The sequence below is a fragment of the Oncorhynchus clarkii genome, chromosome 17 (genome assembly GCF_045791955.1).
Source record: "Oncorhynchus clarkii lewisi isolate Uvic-CL-2024 chromosome 17, UVic_Ocla_1.0, whole genome shotgun sequence".
NCBI lineage: Eukaryota > Metazoa > Chordata > Actinopteri > Salmoniformes > Salmonidae > Oncorhynchus > Oncorhynchus clarkii.
In genome coordinates, this window is record NC_092163.1 from 34,136,205 (window position 1) to 34,153,170 (window position 16,966).

Consider the following 16,966-nt stretch of genomic DNA (forward strand, 5'->3'; position numbering starts at 1 on the left):
TTTGTGGGTGATTGTTCCTGTCCTATGTGTCCCTGTGTTCACACTATATAGGCTGTTAGGGTTTCGTTACGTTTTGTTTTGTAGTATTGTATTGGAGATTCGTGTTTCGTATTATTAATAAACATGGATCGTAAATCACATGCTGCATTTTGGTCCGACTCTCCTTCTCATCAAGAAAACCGTTACAGAATCACCCACCACCAACGGACCAAGCAGCGTGTCAACAGGCAGGAGCAGCGCGAGGAGAAGCGCAATAAGGATTTCTGGACATGGGAGGAGATCCTCGACGGGAGAGGACCCTGGGCTAAACCAGGGGAGTGTAGCCGCACTAAGGTGCAGCGGGAGAAGAAACAACAGGAACAGCCCAAGGAGGAGTACAGTATGGAGTATACTACTTGGGAGGAGATCGACAGGTGGGCGGCCGACCCAGGGAGAGTGCCGGAGCCCGCCTGGGATTCGCTGGAGCAGTGCGAGGAGGGTTACCGTAGAATGGAGGCGGTGAAAGCAGAGGCGCTGGTATGAGAAGGCAGCACGGCGACGCGGATGGAAGCCTGAGAGGCAGCCCCAAAAATTTATTGGGGGGGGGCTAACAGGGAGTATGGCTATGCCAGGTAGGAGACCTGAGCAGACTCCCTGTGCTTACCGGGGGGCTAGAGAGACCGGACAGGCACCGTGTTATGCAGTGGTGCGCACGGTGTCTCCAGTGCGGGTGCATAGCCCGGTGCGGTATATTCCAGCTCCGCGTGTCTGCCGGGCTAGATTGAGCGTCGAGCCTAATGCCATGAAGCCGGCTCTACGCAGCTGGTCCCCAGTGCGTCTCCTTGGGCCGGCTTACATGGCACCAGCCTTGCGCTCGGTGTCTCCGGTTCGCCTGCATAGCCCAGTGCAGGCTATTCCACCTCGCCGCACTGGCAGGGCGACCGTGAGCATTCAACCAGGTAAGGTTGGGCAGGCTCGGTGCTCAAGAGCTCCAGTGCGCCTGCACGGTCCGGTTTTTCCAGTACCACCTCCACACCCCAGCCCTCCGGTAGCAGCTCCCCGCACCAGGCTTCCTGTGCGTGTCCTTGGCCCAGTACCACCAGTGCCAGTACCACGCATCAGGCCTACAGTGCGCCTCGTCTGTCCAGCGCTGTCGGAGCCCTCCTCCTCTCCAGCGCTGTCGGAGTCTCCCGCCTGTTTAGCGCTGTCAGAGCTTTCCGCCTCTACAGCGCTGCCGGAGTCTCCCGCCTGTTCAGAACTGCCAGTTAGCATAGAGCTGCCAGTTAGCAAGGAGCTGCCAGTCTGCAAGGAGCTGCCAGTCTGCAAGGAGCTGCCAGTCTGCATGGAGCTGCCAGTCTGCATAGAGCTGCCAGTCTGCATGGAGCTGCCAGTCTGCAAGGAGCCGCCAGAGCTGCCTGTCTGCAGGATGCCGCCAAAGCTGCCAGTCTGCAAGGAGCCGCCAGAGCTGCCAGTTAGCATGGAGCCGCCAGAGCTGCCAGTTAGCATGGAGCCGCCAGGGCCGCCAGTCAGCATGGAGCAGCCAGGGCCGCCAGTCAGCATGGAGCAGCCAGGGCCGCCAGTCAGCATGGAGCAGCCAGGGCCGCCAGTCAGCATGGAGCAGCCAGTCAGCATGGAGCAGCCAGTCAGCATGGAGCAGCCAGAGCAGCCAGTCAGCATGGAGCAGCCAGAGCAGCCAGTCAGCATGGAGCAGCCAGAGCTGCCAGTCAGCATGGAGCAGCCAGTCAGCATGGAGCAGCCAGTCAGCATGGACCAGACTCTTCCAGATCTGCCAGTCGACCAGACTCTTCCAGATCTGCCAGTCGACCAGACTCTTCCAGATCTGCCAGTCGTCCAGACTCTTCCAGATCTGCCAGTCGTCCAGACTCTCTCAGATCTGCCAGTCGTCCAGATTCTCCCAGATCTGCCAGTCGACCAGATTCTCCCAGATCTGCCAGTCGACCAGATTCTCCCAGATCCGCCAGTCGACCAGATTCTCCCAGATCCGCCAGTCGACCAGATTCTCCCAGATCCGCCAGTCGACCAGATTCTCCCAGATCCGCCAGTCGACCAGATTCTCCCAGATCCGCCAGTCGACCAGATTCTCCCAGATCCGCCAGTCGACCAGATTCTCCCAGATCCGCCAGTCGACCAGATTCTCCCAGATCTGCTAGTCGACCAGGATCTGCTGAAACCGCCAGCCAGCCAGGTTCTGGTAGTTTCTACTACCTGCCTGGGCTTCCTCTCAGTGCTGAGCTTCCTCTCAGTGCTGAGCTACCTATCTGTCCCGAGTTACCTCTGTCCCGAGCTGTCCCTCTGTCCCATGTTATCATTGTGGTGGGTAACCTATTTAGGGACGTTTAGGAGGGGGATTAAAACTGTCATGGAGTGGGGTCCACGTCCAGCGCCAGAGCCGCCACCGCGGACAGATGCCCACCCAGACCCTCCCCTATAGGTTCAGGTTTTGCGGCCGGAGTCCGCACCTTGGGGGGGGGGGTACTGTCACGCCCTGACCATAGTTTACTTTGTATTTTCTATGTTTTGATTGGTCAGGGTGTGATCTGAGTGGGTATTCTATGTTTCATGTCTTGTTTGTCTATTTCTATGTTCAGCCTGATATGGTTCTCAGTCAGAGGCAGGTGTTCGTCATTGTCTCTGATTGGGAACCATATTTAGGTAGCCTGGGTTTCACTGTGTGTTTGTGGGTGATTGTTCCTGTCCTATGTGTCCCTGTGTTCACACTATATAGGCTGTTAGGGTTTCGTTACGTTTTGTTTTGTAGTATTGTATTGGAGATTCGTGTTTCGTATTATTAATAAACATGGATCGTAAATCACATGCTGCATTTTGGTCCGACTCTCCTTCGTATGAAGACGAAGCTCGTTACAGTCAGTTAGAAAGGTAATCATACAGTAGACATTACCATTAGGAAACAGTTAGAAAGGTAATCATACAGTTAGTTAAGATGGATGACTACATCAAGAGGTTATTGAATTAAACAAGATTATTGAAGAAAATGAGAACAGAGCAACGAGGAGAGTGACGACAGACCCATCACTCAGGTATAAACTAACATAACGTTTTGTCAGCTGTTGATTGTCAAGCAAACAACTGTCTGTCTCACGGCAATTGACAGTTAATTAACAAACAATTTTATCATCTCCTGGCTTCCACACATACCCTGAACAAGCCACTGATGCAGACCTGTGGAAGATCCACATTTTAAAAGTCTAATAAATGTATTTACTATAACCTACACCATCACAATAAATCCATAATTTATTTTAGACAGGTTTAGACAGACATGAAGAAAATGATGTTCATTTCAGAAGAACAGAATAGCCGTCTCGTTCGTTGAATGGAGGAGACCAAGGCGCAGCGTGATATGAATACATGTTACTTTAATGACGACGAAGAAACACATAAACAAACTACAAAAACAACAAAACGACCGTGAAGCTAAATAGTGCTGACACAGGCAACTAACACATAGACAATATCCCACAAATTACCCAAAGAATATGGCTGCCTAAATATGGTTCCCAATCAGAGACAACGATAAACAGCTGCCTCTAATTGAAAACCAATCTAGGCAACCATAGACTTACATAAACACCTAGACGGTAAACAACCCCATAAACCTACAAAACCCCTAGACAGTACAAAAACACATACATCACCCATGTCACACCCTGACCTAACCAAAACAATAAAGAAAACAATGAATACTAAGGTCAGGGCGTGACAATAGCATACTCTGAGTTGTCCTTATTTTAGGTCCTGATGGCTGTGGGCTACATTAGTTCATTTAGCAGACAAGATCTGATTAGAATTCCCTTGGCATTATTTTATATTATTTTATAGTGTGTAGAATACAATTGAACATATCTGAATAAAACAAAAAGGATATTTTCTCCAAACGATTTGAGGGAGTGGGCACATGGTGCTATTCTGTGTTGAGAGGTTAACAAAGAAACAGGGACTCCTGTATGCTTCATTTAGAGTTATTTATGTTACTGTGCCACTTTTAAAAACCCATGTATTTTGCAGCCAAGCATACTCTGGAACAGATGTGTGATGCGATAGATCCCAAATTAATACAACCACTCGCATCAACTTTTTTTTTTAAAGCAATGAGGCTGATGCAACAGATCAGAACGTTTAGCTTAAAATGTTGATAAACTATTAGGTTATTTCTTCACCTTATAAGAGCAGCAATTCACACAGGGCAGTAGGCAGAATGTTCCTTAATGCAATCAGTTAGAGGGAAAACACTGTTCTCGAAAGTGATGGCAAATGCGATTATGCATGTAATGGTTTATTATAAAGGTGCATTTTTATGGTGAAAATGAGCTTCCCCAAACACATGTGAAGCCTACATGCCAGTTAAGCTCTACAAATCGAATCACATTTTATTTTTCACGTGCGCCGAATACAACAGGTGGACTTTACTGTGAAATGCCGAATACAACAGGTGGACTTTACAGTGAAATGCTGAATACAACAGGTGGACTTTACAGTGAAATGCTGAATACAACAGGTGGACTTTACAGTGAAATGCCGAATACACCCGGTGGACTTTACAGTGAAATGCTGAATACAACAGGTGGACTTTACAGTGAAATGCCGAATACAACAGGTGGACTTTACAGTGAAATGCCGAATACAACAGGTGGACATTACAGTGAAATGCCGAATACAACAGGTGGACTTTACAGTGAAATGCCGAATACAACAGGTGGACTTTACAGTGAAATGCCGAATACAACAGGTGGACATTACAGTGAAATGCGGAATACAACAGGTGGACTTTACAGTGAAATGCCGAATACAACAGGTGGACTTTACAGTGAAATGCCGAATACAACAGGTGGACATTACAGTGAAATGCCGAATACAACAGGTGGACTTTACAGTGAAATGCCGAATACAACAGGTGGACTTTACAGTGAAATGCCGAATACAAAAGGTGGACTTTACAGTGAAATGCCGAATACAACAGGTGGACTTTACAGTGAAATGCCGAATACAACAGGTGGACTTTACAGTGAAATGCCGAATACAACAGGTGGACTTTACAGTGAAATGCCGAATACAACAGGTGGACTTTACAGTGAAATGCCGAATACAACAGGTGGACTTTACAGTGAAATGCAGAATACAACAGGTGGACTTTACAGTGAAATGCCGAATACAACAGGTGGACTTTACAGTGAAATGCTGAATACAACAGGTGGACTTTACAGTGAAATGCTGAATACAACAGGTGGACTTTACAGTGAAATGCTGAATACAACAGGTGAACTTTACAGTGAAATGCTGAATACAACAGGTGGACTTTACAGTGAAATGCTTACTTTAAGAAACACAAGTGAAGTAAAATATAGTTAAGTAAAAAATACAATGAAATACAAATTAAAAAATAAATAATTAATATGTAGCAGTAAAATAATGCTAGTGAGGCTATATTCAGGGGGTACCGGTACAGAGTCAATGTGCTGGTCGAGGTAATTGAGGTAGTATGTACATGTAGGTAGAGTTAAAGTGACTATGCAAATAAACAGAGAGTAGCAGCAGCACAACAGAGGAGGGGGAGGGGGAGGGGGCTGTTCTATCTTGCCAATGCAGTGTAAACCCTGCTAGCTGTATGTTATTTATGTTGTATTTCAGCCACGACTCAGTTTTTAATGTCCCGTTGGTAGGATATTTGTGATCGTAGCTCGTCTATTTTGTTGATCGTACGTTGGCTAATAGGACTGATGGTAGAGGCAAATGACCCACTCGCCGTCGGATCCTTACAAGGCACCCCGACCTACGTCCTCGATATCTCTGTCTCTTTCTCATGCGAATCCTGTGGATTTGGGCCTTGTCGGGTGTCTGACGTAAATCCTTCGCATCTGACTCGTTAAAGAAAAAAATCGACAGCCATCTCCTCCGACGCCATTATTAACACCAATGTTCCCTCAAAAGAATGTCAGTACTGAGCAAATTTCAGGTCTGCTGAGCTCAAACTTGAACTTAAATTCTGTACAACTTCCAGCGCGCATTTACTGCAAACACTGAGGCTGTACCCACTTTAAGTTAGTTTTAACAGTGGTCAAGCAAGCTATTGTGGCTATTTGATCGTAATGGCCTACCAGAGTGGCCTACCATCAAAAACAATGGAAAACACTATTCTATCGTTCAGCCTACAGTAGGAGTCGATGTGTGGATTCAATGTAGGTCTGCATTCCATGAGACTTTTGAAAAAAACATGCATGGCTTGACATTAACCTGTTTATTCACGTTTTCTTCAGACAAGGAGGTGACTGAAAAGGCTGTTGTGTTGTTTGATGCAAGAAACCACTTTACAAAATAAAATGCACTATTATACCCATATCATTATTACAGTGAGTCAGACAAAATCTACTACCCTTTGCCTATTGGCTACTTAGCTTATTCAAGCTGTCTCAAAATTGTAACGAGTTTCGTCTTCATACGAAGGAGAGTCGGACCAAAATGCAGCGTGTGGTTTACGATCCATGTTTATTAATAATACGAAACACGAATCTCCAATACAATAAAACAAAACGTAACTAACGTAACGAAACGAAAACCTAAACAGCCTATCTGGTGAAAAACACATAGACAGGAACAATCACCCACAAACACACAGTGAAACCCAGGCTACCTAAATATGGTTCCCAATCAGAGACAATGACGAACACCTGCCTCTGACTGAGAACCATATCAGGCTGAACATAGAAATAGACAAACAAGACATGAAACATAGAATACCCACTCAGATCACACCCTGACCAATCAAAACATAGAAAATACAAAGTAAACTATGGTCAGGGCGTGACAGTACCCCCCCCCCAAGGTGCGGACTCCGGCCGCAAAACCTGAACCTATAGGGGAGGGTCTGGGTGGGCATCTGTCCGCGGTGGCGGCTCTGGCGCTGGACGTGGACCCCACTCCATGACAGTTTTAATCCCCCTCCTAAACGTCCCTAAATAGGTTACCCACCACAATGATAACATGGGACAGAGGGACAGCTCGGGACAGAGGTAACTCGGGACAGATAGGTAGCTCAGCACTGAGAGGAAGCTCAGCACTGAGAAGAAGCTCAGCACTGAGAGGAAGCCCAGGCAGGTAGTAGAAACTACCAGAACCTGGCTGGCTGGCGGTTTCAGCAGATCCTGGTCGACTAGCAGATCTGGGAGAATCTGGTCGACTGGCGGATCTGGGAGAATCTGGTCGACTGGCGGATCTGGGAGAATCTGGTCGACTGGCGGATCTGGGAGAATCTGGTCGACTGGCGGATCTGGGAGAATCTGGTCGACTGGCGGATCTGGGAGAATCTGGTCGACTGGCGGATCTGGGAGAATCTGGTCGACTGGCGGATCTGGGAGAATCTGGTCGACTGGCGGATCTGGGAGAATCTGGTCGACTGGCGGATCTGGGAGAATCTGGTCGACTGGCGGATCTGGGAGAATCTGGTCGACTGGCGGATCTGGGAGAATCTGGTCGACTGGCGGATCTGGGAGAATCTGGTCGACTGGCGGATCTGGGAGAATCTGGTCGACTGGCGGATCTAGGAGAATCTGGACGACTGGCGGATCTAGGAGAATCTGGACGACTGGCGGATCTGGGAGAGTCTGGACGACTGGCAGATCTGAGAGAGTCTGGACGACTGGCAGATCTGAGAGAGTCTGGACGACTGGCAGATCTGGAAGAGTCTGGACGACTGGCAGATCTGGAAGAGTCTGGACGACTGGCAGATCTGGAAGAGTCTGGACGACTGGCAGATCTGGAAGAGTCTGGACGACTGGCAGATCTGGAAGAGTCTGGTCGACTGGCAGATCTGGAAGAGTCTGGTCGACTGGCAGATCTGGAAGAGTCTGGTCGACTGGCAGATCTGGAAGAGTCTGGACGACTGGCAGATCTGGAAGAGTCTGGACGACTGGCAGATCTGGAAGAGTCTGGACGACTGGCAGATCTGGAAGAGTCTGGACGACTGGCAGATCTGGAAGAGTCTGGACGACTGGCAGATCTGGAAGAGTCTGGTCGACTGGCAGCTCTGTCTGCTCCATGCTGACTGGCTGCTCCATGCTGACTGGCAGCTCTGGCTGCTCCATGCTGACTGGCTGCTCCATGCTGACTGGCAGCTCTGGCTGCTCCATGCTGACTGGCTGCTCTGGCTGCTCTATGCTGACTGGCTGCTCTGGCTGCTCTATGCTGACTGGCTGCTCTGGCTGCTCCATGCTGACTGGCTGCTCCATGCTGACTGGCTGCTCCATGCTGACTGGCGGCCCTGGCTGCTCCATGCTGACTGGCGGCCCTGGCTGCTCCATGCTGACTGGCGGCCCTGGCTGCTCCATGCTGACTGGCGGCCCTGGCTGCTCCATGCTGACTGGCGGCCCTGGCTGCTCCATGCTGACTGGCGGCCCTGGCTGCTCCATGCAGACTGGCAGCTCTGGCGGCTCCTTGCAGACTGGCAGCTCTGGCGGCTCCTTGCAGACTGGCAGCTTTGGCGGCATCCTGCAGACAGGCAGCTCTGGCGGCTCCTTGCAGACTGGCAGCTCCATGCAGACTGGCAGCTCTATGCAGACTGGCAGCTCCATGCAGACTGGCAGCTCCTTGCAGACTGGCAGCTCCTTGCAGACTGGCAGCTCCTTGCTAACTGGCAGCTCTAATCTAACTGGCAGCTCTATGCTAACTGGCAGCTCTATGCTAACTGGCAGTTCTGAACAGGCGGGAGACTCCGGCAGCGCTGTAGAGGCGGAAAGCTCTGACAGCGCTAAACAGGCGGGAGACTCCGACAGCGCTGGAGAGGAGGAGGGCTCCGACAGCGCTGGACAGGCGAGGCGCACTGTAGGCCTGATGCGTGGTACTGGCACTGGTGGTACTGGGCCGAGGACACGCACAGGAAGCCTGGTGCGGGGAGCTGCTACCGGAGGGCTGGGGTGTGGAGGTGGTACTGGAAAAACCGGACCGTGCAGGCGCACTGGAGCTCTTGAGCACCGAGCCTGCCCAACCTTACCTGGTTGAATGCTCACGGTCGCCCTGCCAGTGCGGCGAGGTGGAATAGCCCGCACTGGGCTATGCAGGCGAACCGGAGACACCGAGCGCAAGGCTGGTGCCATGTAAGCCGGCCCAAGGAGACGCACTGGGGACCAGCTGCGTAGAGCCGGCTTCATGGCATTAGGCTCGACGCTCAATCTAGCCCGGCAGACACGCGGAGCTGGAATATACCGCACCGGGCTATGCACCCGCACTGGAGACACCATGCGCACCACTGCATAACACGGTGCCTGTCCGGTCTCTCTAGCCCCCCGGTAAGCACAGGGAGTCTGCTCAGGTCTCCTACCTGGCATAGCCATACTCCCTGTTAGCCCCCCCCCAAGAAATTTTTGGGGCTGCCTCTCAGGCTTCCATCCGCTACGTCGTGCTGCCTCCTCGTATCTGCGCCTCTCAGCTTTCGCCGCCTCCAGTTCTTCTTTGGGGCGGCGATATTCTCCTGGCTGAGCCCAGGGTCCTCTCCCGTCGAGGATTTCCTCCCATGTCCAGAAATCCTTATTGCGCGTCTCCTCGCGCTGCTCCTGCCTGTTGACACGCTGCTTGGTCCTTTTGTGGTGGGTGATTCTGTAACGAGTTTCGTCTTCATACGAAGGAGAGTCGGACCAAAATGCAGCGTGTGGTTTACGATCCATGTTTATTAATAATACGAAACACGAATCTCCAATACAATAAAACAAAACGTAACTAACGTAACGAAACGAAAACCTAAACAGCCTATCTGGTGAAAAACACATAGACAGGAACAATCACCCACAAACACACAGTGAAACCCAGGCTACCTAAATATGGTTCCCAATCAGAGACAATGACGAACACCTGCCTCTGACTGAGAACCATATCAGGCTGAACATAGAAATAGACAAACAAGACATGAAACATAGAATACCCACTCAGATCACACCCTGACCAATCAAAACATAGAAAATACAAAGTAAACTATGGTCAGGGCGTGACAAAAATACAACACTGCCCCTTTAGGACAAAAAAAGCTCTTTACCTGACTCTCTTTTCAAAGATGTCTAGAAATGTACACGTTTTGTGCTCTTGTAGGAAGAAATCAGTCCCCCATTGAGGACTGCAAATGATCTATATCTGGGATAATAACTCACTAACTGGCAAAGGATAGGAACAGATATGCATGTGGCTACATGCAGCTCTCACTTTGATCTCAAAACAAGCACATCTACTCACGTCTGCTCACGCTGTAAAAACAGTCCAGTTCAAAGGGAATGGCACTGATCCATGTATGGCAATGGTCTATTTGCATAACTACTGCAGCTCTGATTGGTTATGGCGCACCAGTCTGTGTAGATAGAGTATGGGCCTGAGTTGTGCCTGTCATTGCAGTAGAATCCTACTCTGATGCGTTCTGCCTACAACAAAATCTCTTGTGCAGTTAGTTTTGCATACTAAGTTCTTGCATAGTTTGTTTTGTGTCGGTATGTTGCATTGAAAGTGGCTAATAATCGTTGATTAGATCACATTACCCACAGTAAAGGGAACGCTGATAGTGTTCACTAATGAGGAAAACTCTATAAAGTGCACGTGCTGATATTTCCTCTGCGCTGCAGTCCCAGGGAGCTGTGCACCTGCACCAACACGCAGTTTAGAGGGAACATTGCTCTATACAGTTATAATGCAGATTAATTAGCCTAATTTTAAGAAGTTATTTGGCCACTTTAGTTCTGATACAATCCTTATTAAAACATACAGGCCTGTGGGCCTGTGACTATGATATAAAATAGTCACAGAAAAAAGTATGCACTGTTTCTTACATTACTGCAAGAAAACATTCACAAGTGATAATACATCATTCACAAGTGATAATACATCATTCACAAGTGATAATACATCATTCACAAGTGATAATACATCATTCACAAGTGATAATACATCATTCACAAGTGATAATACGTCATTCACAAGTGATAATACATCATTCACAAGTGATAATACATCATTCACAAGTGATAATACATCATTCACAAGTGATAATACATCATTCACAAGTGATAATACATCATTCACAAGTGATAATACAATCATACACAAGTGATAATTAGTCATTCACAATTGATAGGTTAATACTGTCACCCATCACACTTTTCTTAATTGAATGTTATCTTTACATATACTAAATAATATATGTGTGAAAATAGTTTTGATATAGGATGGATCATTATCATGCACCTGTCTTGGAACAGGGATATGGGGTAGTGTTCATTTTCATACCAGCCAGGTAGGTTATACTCCTGTTGTAAAGCGAAGCAATGTGCTTAATATTAGGAACGTTGAGAAATAAATAAACATAGTAGGCCTAACCTATAGAAAGCTGATGGGATCCTCTTCTTTTTCAGAAAGGCCCTCTAAACTCTGTTTTCTCACACACATAGCCTATAGAAATGTTGCTCAGCATGAGCTCATGGGCTCTCAAGTCTATAATTTGAGTTTTGATTACATTTGCATTAAGGGACAATAGAGTGCTGAGTAGCAGGCAGTTAGCAGGTTTGGTAGGCTACTAATGACAATCAGCAGCATCAGAGCTTGGAGAAGCCTAATTACCATGACTAAACGGTCACATGGAATTTGACTGCCATCATGTGACCGCAGGTGTGGCGGTAATATGGTCACCGCATTAGTCCTAGCAAGGACTGACCATCCAGAAGATCAAAATTGTTGTTTTAACCATGTTGAGGCTATACAGTGTTACAATGGAGTAAAAATGCATATGTTTTGTATGACTGTTAAACCAACCTCATGAGGCATTTCTATGTTATAATCTTCAAGAATCTATGGGGTTATATATGCAAATATTAATGTAGAAACTGCAGATTGCCCCTTTAATGATTGTAACATGGTATACTGATACAGTAACTTCCTCTTTAATGACTGTAACATGTTATACTCATACAGTAACTTCCTCTTTAATGATTGTAACATGTTATACTGATACAGTAACTTCCTCTTTAATGATTGTAACATGTTATACAGTAACTTCCTCTTTAATGATTGTAACATGTTATACATTATCTTCCTCTTTAATGATTGTAACATGTTATACAGTAACTTCCTCTTTAATGATTGTAACATTGTCACGCCCTGACATTAGAGAGCCTTTTATTCTCTAATTTGGTTAGGTCGGGTGTGACTAGGGTGGGTATTCTAGTTTTTCTTTTACTATGTTGGCCTGGTATGGTTCCCAATCAGAGGCAGCTGTCTATCATTGTCTCTGATTGGGGATCATATTTAGGCAGCCTTTTCCCACTGGGTTTTTAATGGGATCTTGTTTTTGGTTAGTTGCCTGTGAGCACGCCATAGCTTCACGTTTCGTTAGTGCTTTATCTTTTTTTTTTGTGCCGGTTCACTAAATAAATATGTTGAACCCATACCACGCTGCACTTTGGTCAGACAATCCTTACAACAACATTCGTGACAAACATGTTATACTGATACAGTAACTTCCCCTTTAATGATTGTAACATGGTATACTGATACAGTAACTTCCCCTTTAATGATTGTAACATGTTATACTGATACAGTAACTTCCCCTTTAATGATTGTAACATGGTATACTGATACAGTAACTTCCCCTTTAATGATTGTAACATGTTATACTGATACAGTAACTTCCTCTAAAGCAGCTGTGAGAAACAGTCCTCTTGTTGCTGATTATGTCATACCCTCAAGTGTGTGTGTGAGTTTGTGTGTGTGTGTGTATGAGGGGGGGGGGGGGTATGTGTGTGTGTATGTGCATGCTTGCTATGATGTGTGAGTGTATGCATGTGTGTGTATGCGTGTTTATGCATGTGTCTGTGTGTATGGGTACGTGTGTGTTCTCACATCAGTGTGTATCTCCTCAGGACCTGAGGATTCAGGGAGAACACTCTATAGGATGGTTGCTGTGAGCTTTGGGATGCTGTGTGTTCTACAAGTATCCCAAATTATACTCTACTAGTGCACTACTGTTGGCCAGGGTCCATAGGGTTCTGATCAAAAGGATGCCATTTTGGACCCTATTTCATTTGTAGTGCATTCTTTTTGACCAGAGCCCATATCCCCTTTGTAGTGCACTACTTTTGACCAAGGCACAAAGGACTAGTGCACTATATAACAAATAGGGTGCCATTTAGGACCCATTCCCAGAACATCTCTTTTCTTTCTTTCTGCCTGCTCTGATAAAGAGAGAGACCAGATACAGGCCTGTAATAACACCACTGGCCTGGCGCATGACAGAGACCATCCAAACACCAGTAGTGGTATCATTGGCCTGGGTACAGAGAGAGACCAGTGCCGGAAGAACAGAAACCAGCTAGAGAGGGAGAGAGACCAGTTACAGAGTGAGAGAGACCAGTTACAGAGTGTGAGAGACCAGTTACATAGTGAGAGAGACCAGTTACATAGTGAGAGAGACCAGTTACAGAGTGAGAGAGACCAGTTACAGAGTGAGAGAGACCAGTTACAGAGTGAGAGAGACCAGTTACAGAGTGAGAGAGACCAGTTACAGAGTGAGAGAGACCAGTTAAAGTGTGAGAGAGACCAGTTACAGAGTGAGAGAGACCAGTTACAGAGTGAGAGAGACCAGTTACTGAGTGAGAGAGACCAGTTACAGAGTGAGAGAGACCAGTTACAGAGTGAGAGAGACCAGTTAGAGAAAACAAACCAAAACCAGTTACAGGAGTGTTACAATGCCCTGACTAAACAGGGACATGTTGAGAGACAGGGTCAGTCTTCTGATCAATGAGAAGGTGACGCTGGAGAAGGGGCTCTCTGGGTGTGGTAAGTTGCCAAGTCAGTCACCAGGACTGTATCTATACTGAACAAAAATATTTTACTGACTTTGTTCATATCAGGAAATCAGTCAATTGAAATAAATGCATTAGGCCCTAATCTAAGGATTTCACATGACTGGAATACAGATGTGCATTTTTTTTTAAAGGGCCTCACAATGGGCCTCAGGATCTCATCACAGTATTTTTGTGCATTCAAATTGCCATCGATAAAATGCAATTGTGTTCGTTGTCCGTAGCTTATGCCTGCCCATACCATAACCCCACCACCGCCATGGGGCAATCTGTTTTGACATCAGCAAACCGTTCGTCCACACAACACCATACACGTGGTTTGCGGTTGTGAGGATGGTTGGACATACTGCCAAATTCTCTAAAACAACGTTGTAGGCGGCTTATGGTAGAGAAATTAACATTAAATGATCTAGCAACGGCTCTGGTGGAAATTCCTGCAGTTAGCATGCCAACTGCCCATTCCCTCAAAACTTGAGACATCTGTGGCATTGTGTTGTGACAAAACTGCACATTTTAGAGCAACCTTTTATTGTCCCCAGCACAAGGTGCACCTGTGTAATGATCATGCTGTTTAATCAGCTTCTTGATATGCCACATCTATCAGGTCGATGGATTATCTTGGCAAAGGAGAAACGCTCACTAACAGGGATGTAAACAAATGTATGCACAAAATTGGAGAGAAATAAGCTTGTTGTGCGTGTGGAACATTTCTGGGATATTTTATTTGAGCTCATGAAACATGGGACCAACACCTTACAGGTTGAGTTTATATTTTTGTTCAGTGTCGATTCTATACCCTTCCTTCTCCTGAAGTGTGCGAATCTAGTGTGCACTTGGACACTGTGTGCAGTGAACCAATAGTTCAATTTCAGTGTTAACATTTGTTTAAAGGAATGTTGCAAGATTCTGGCAACTAAGCCAGTTTTTCTACTTAGGGTCACATGAACTCTGGATGCCACGGCAACACACGCAGGCACGGCAACACGCGGGCACGGCAACACACGCAGGCACGGCAACACACGCAGGCACGGCAACACGCGGGCACAGCAACACATGCAGGCACGGCAACACGCGGGCACGGCAACACACGCAGGCACGGCAACACGCGGGCACGGCAACACACGCAGGCACGGCAACACGGGGGCACGGCAACACACGCAGGCACGGCAACACGCGGCACGGCAACACACGCAGGCACGGCAACACGCGGGCACGGCAACACACGCAGGCACGGCAACACGCGGGCACGGCAACACACAGCCTTTAGAAACTGAAACAGGTTTGCTGTATTTAAGTGTTATTTCCTTCTCTGTTTGTCTTCTCAAACAGAGAAAATGTGTCCTGAAGGATGGAAGTAGTTTGGCTCCAGCAGCTGTTACTACCTCTCGGCTGAAAAGAAACCCTGGGAGTACGCTGAACAGGAAGGTCTGGAGAGAGGAGCACACCTGGTGATCATAAATAGTAGAGAGGAACAGGTGAGAGAGAGAGAGAGAGAGAGAGATGAAGAGAGAGATGAATCAGGTAAATAAATACTTACATGCAATTGACAACATCATTATCTTTCACCTAACAGAAATTCCTCATTGCATTAAGGACATTTTCCTGGATGGGTCTGAATGAAAGAGTGACAACGGGGACCTGGAAATGGGTGGACGGTACACCACTGACCACATGGTGAGAGATAATAATCTGTCCATAAGACTGTAACCATTTTAAATAGATCTGCATTGGTATGACTTAGAATTATGTTAACCAGTGTCTGTCTAGTTCTCTGTGTTGTTAACCCTCTAGGTACTGGGCGGAGAAACAGCCTGATAATTCAGGTCCTAATGGGGAGGAGGACTGTACTGAGATGAATTATAGATATTGTGACCATGTATATACATGGAATGATGTAGGATGTACCGAGGAACCAAATTGGATTTGTGAAAGAGCGATTTAACAAACAATAGCTCGGTATGTACAGTTGCATTGCATGTAGTCTGTACACAAAGATCTCTCTCCCCCAATGGGTTTTTATTGGCATGGGAAATGGGTTTATATTGCCAAAGCAAGAAACAAAAGACAACATCATTAAAAAACAATGTTTACAAGGGGGGAGGAGTGGTAGGATTAGGGGAAAATAATAAAGGAAAATATATAGATTTTATATACATCTACCCTAAAAATATATGTGGGATTGGAAATTATGGAGACAATTACATTGATGGAAGCCACAATCTATCCACAATATTAAAGCTGGTCTACCCAATAAAAAAATAAAATAAAATGTACTGTAAACATTGCACTCAAATGTTTCTAATTCTTTGTGGGCAGTGTGCACATAGCCTGTCTTCTCTCGAGAGCCAGGACTGCCTATGGCGGCATCTCTCAATAGCAAGGCTAGGCTCACTGAGTCTGTACATAGTCAAGAATTTTCTTAATTTAGGGTCAGTCACAGGGGTCAGGTATTCTGCCACTGGGTACTCTCTGTTTAGAGCCAGTCACAGGGGTCAGGTATTCTGCCACTGGGTACTCTCTGTTTAGAGCCAGTCACAGGGGTCAGGTATTCTGCCACTGGGTACTCTCTGTTTAGGGTCAGTCACAGTGGTCAGGTATTCTGCCACTGTGTACTCTCTGTTTAGGGCCAGTCACAGTGGTCAGGTATTCTGCCACTGTGTACTCTCTGTTTAGGGCCAGATAGCATCCCAATTTGCTTTGTTTTTTGGTTGATTCTTTCCAATGTGTCAAATAGTTATCTTTTTACATTATTATAGTTTGGCTGGGTCTAAACATATTCATGATGAAGGTATTGATTATAATAAACATATTAATGATAAAGATATTGATTATAATAAACATATTAATGATAAAGATATTGATTATAATAAACATATTCATGATGAAGGTATTGATTATAATAAACATATTCATGATGAAGGTATTGATTATAATAAACATATTCATGATGAAGGTATTGATTATAATAAACATATTCATGATGAAGGTATTGATTATAATTAACATATTAATGATAAAGGTATTGATTATAATTAACATATTAATGATAAAGATATTGATTATAATAAACATATTAATGATAAAGATATTGATTATAATAAACATATTAATGATAAAGATATTGA

The 16,966-nt window shown here is 46.2% G+C and overlaps 1 pseudogene; it reads left to right on the forward strand.

The window, feature by feature from the left end:
* The first annotated feature begins 11,618 nt into the window (after positions 1-11,618).
* On the forward strand, positions 11,619-15,656 carry LOC139369417 (leucine zipper protein 4-like; annotated as a pseudogene).
* Positions 15,657-16,966: the final 1,310 nt, after the last annotated feature.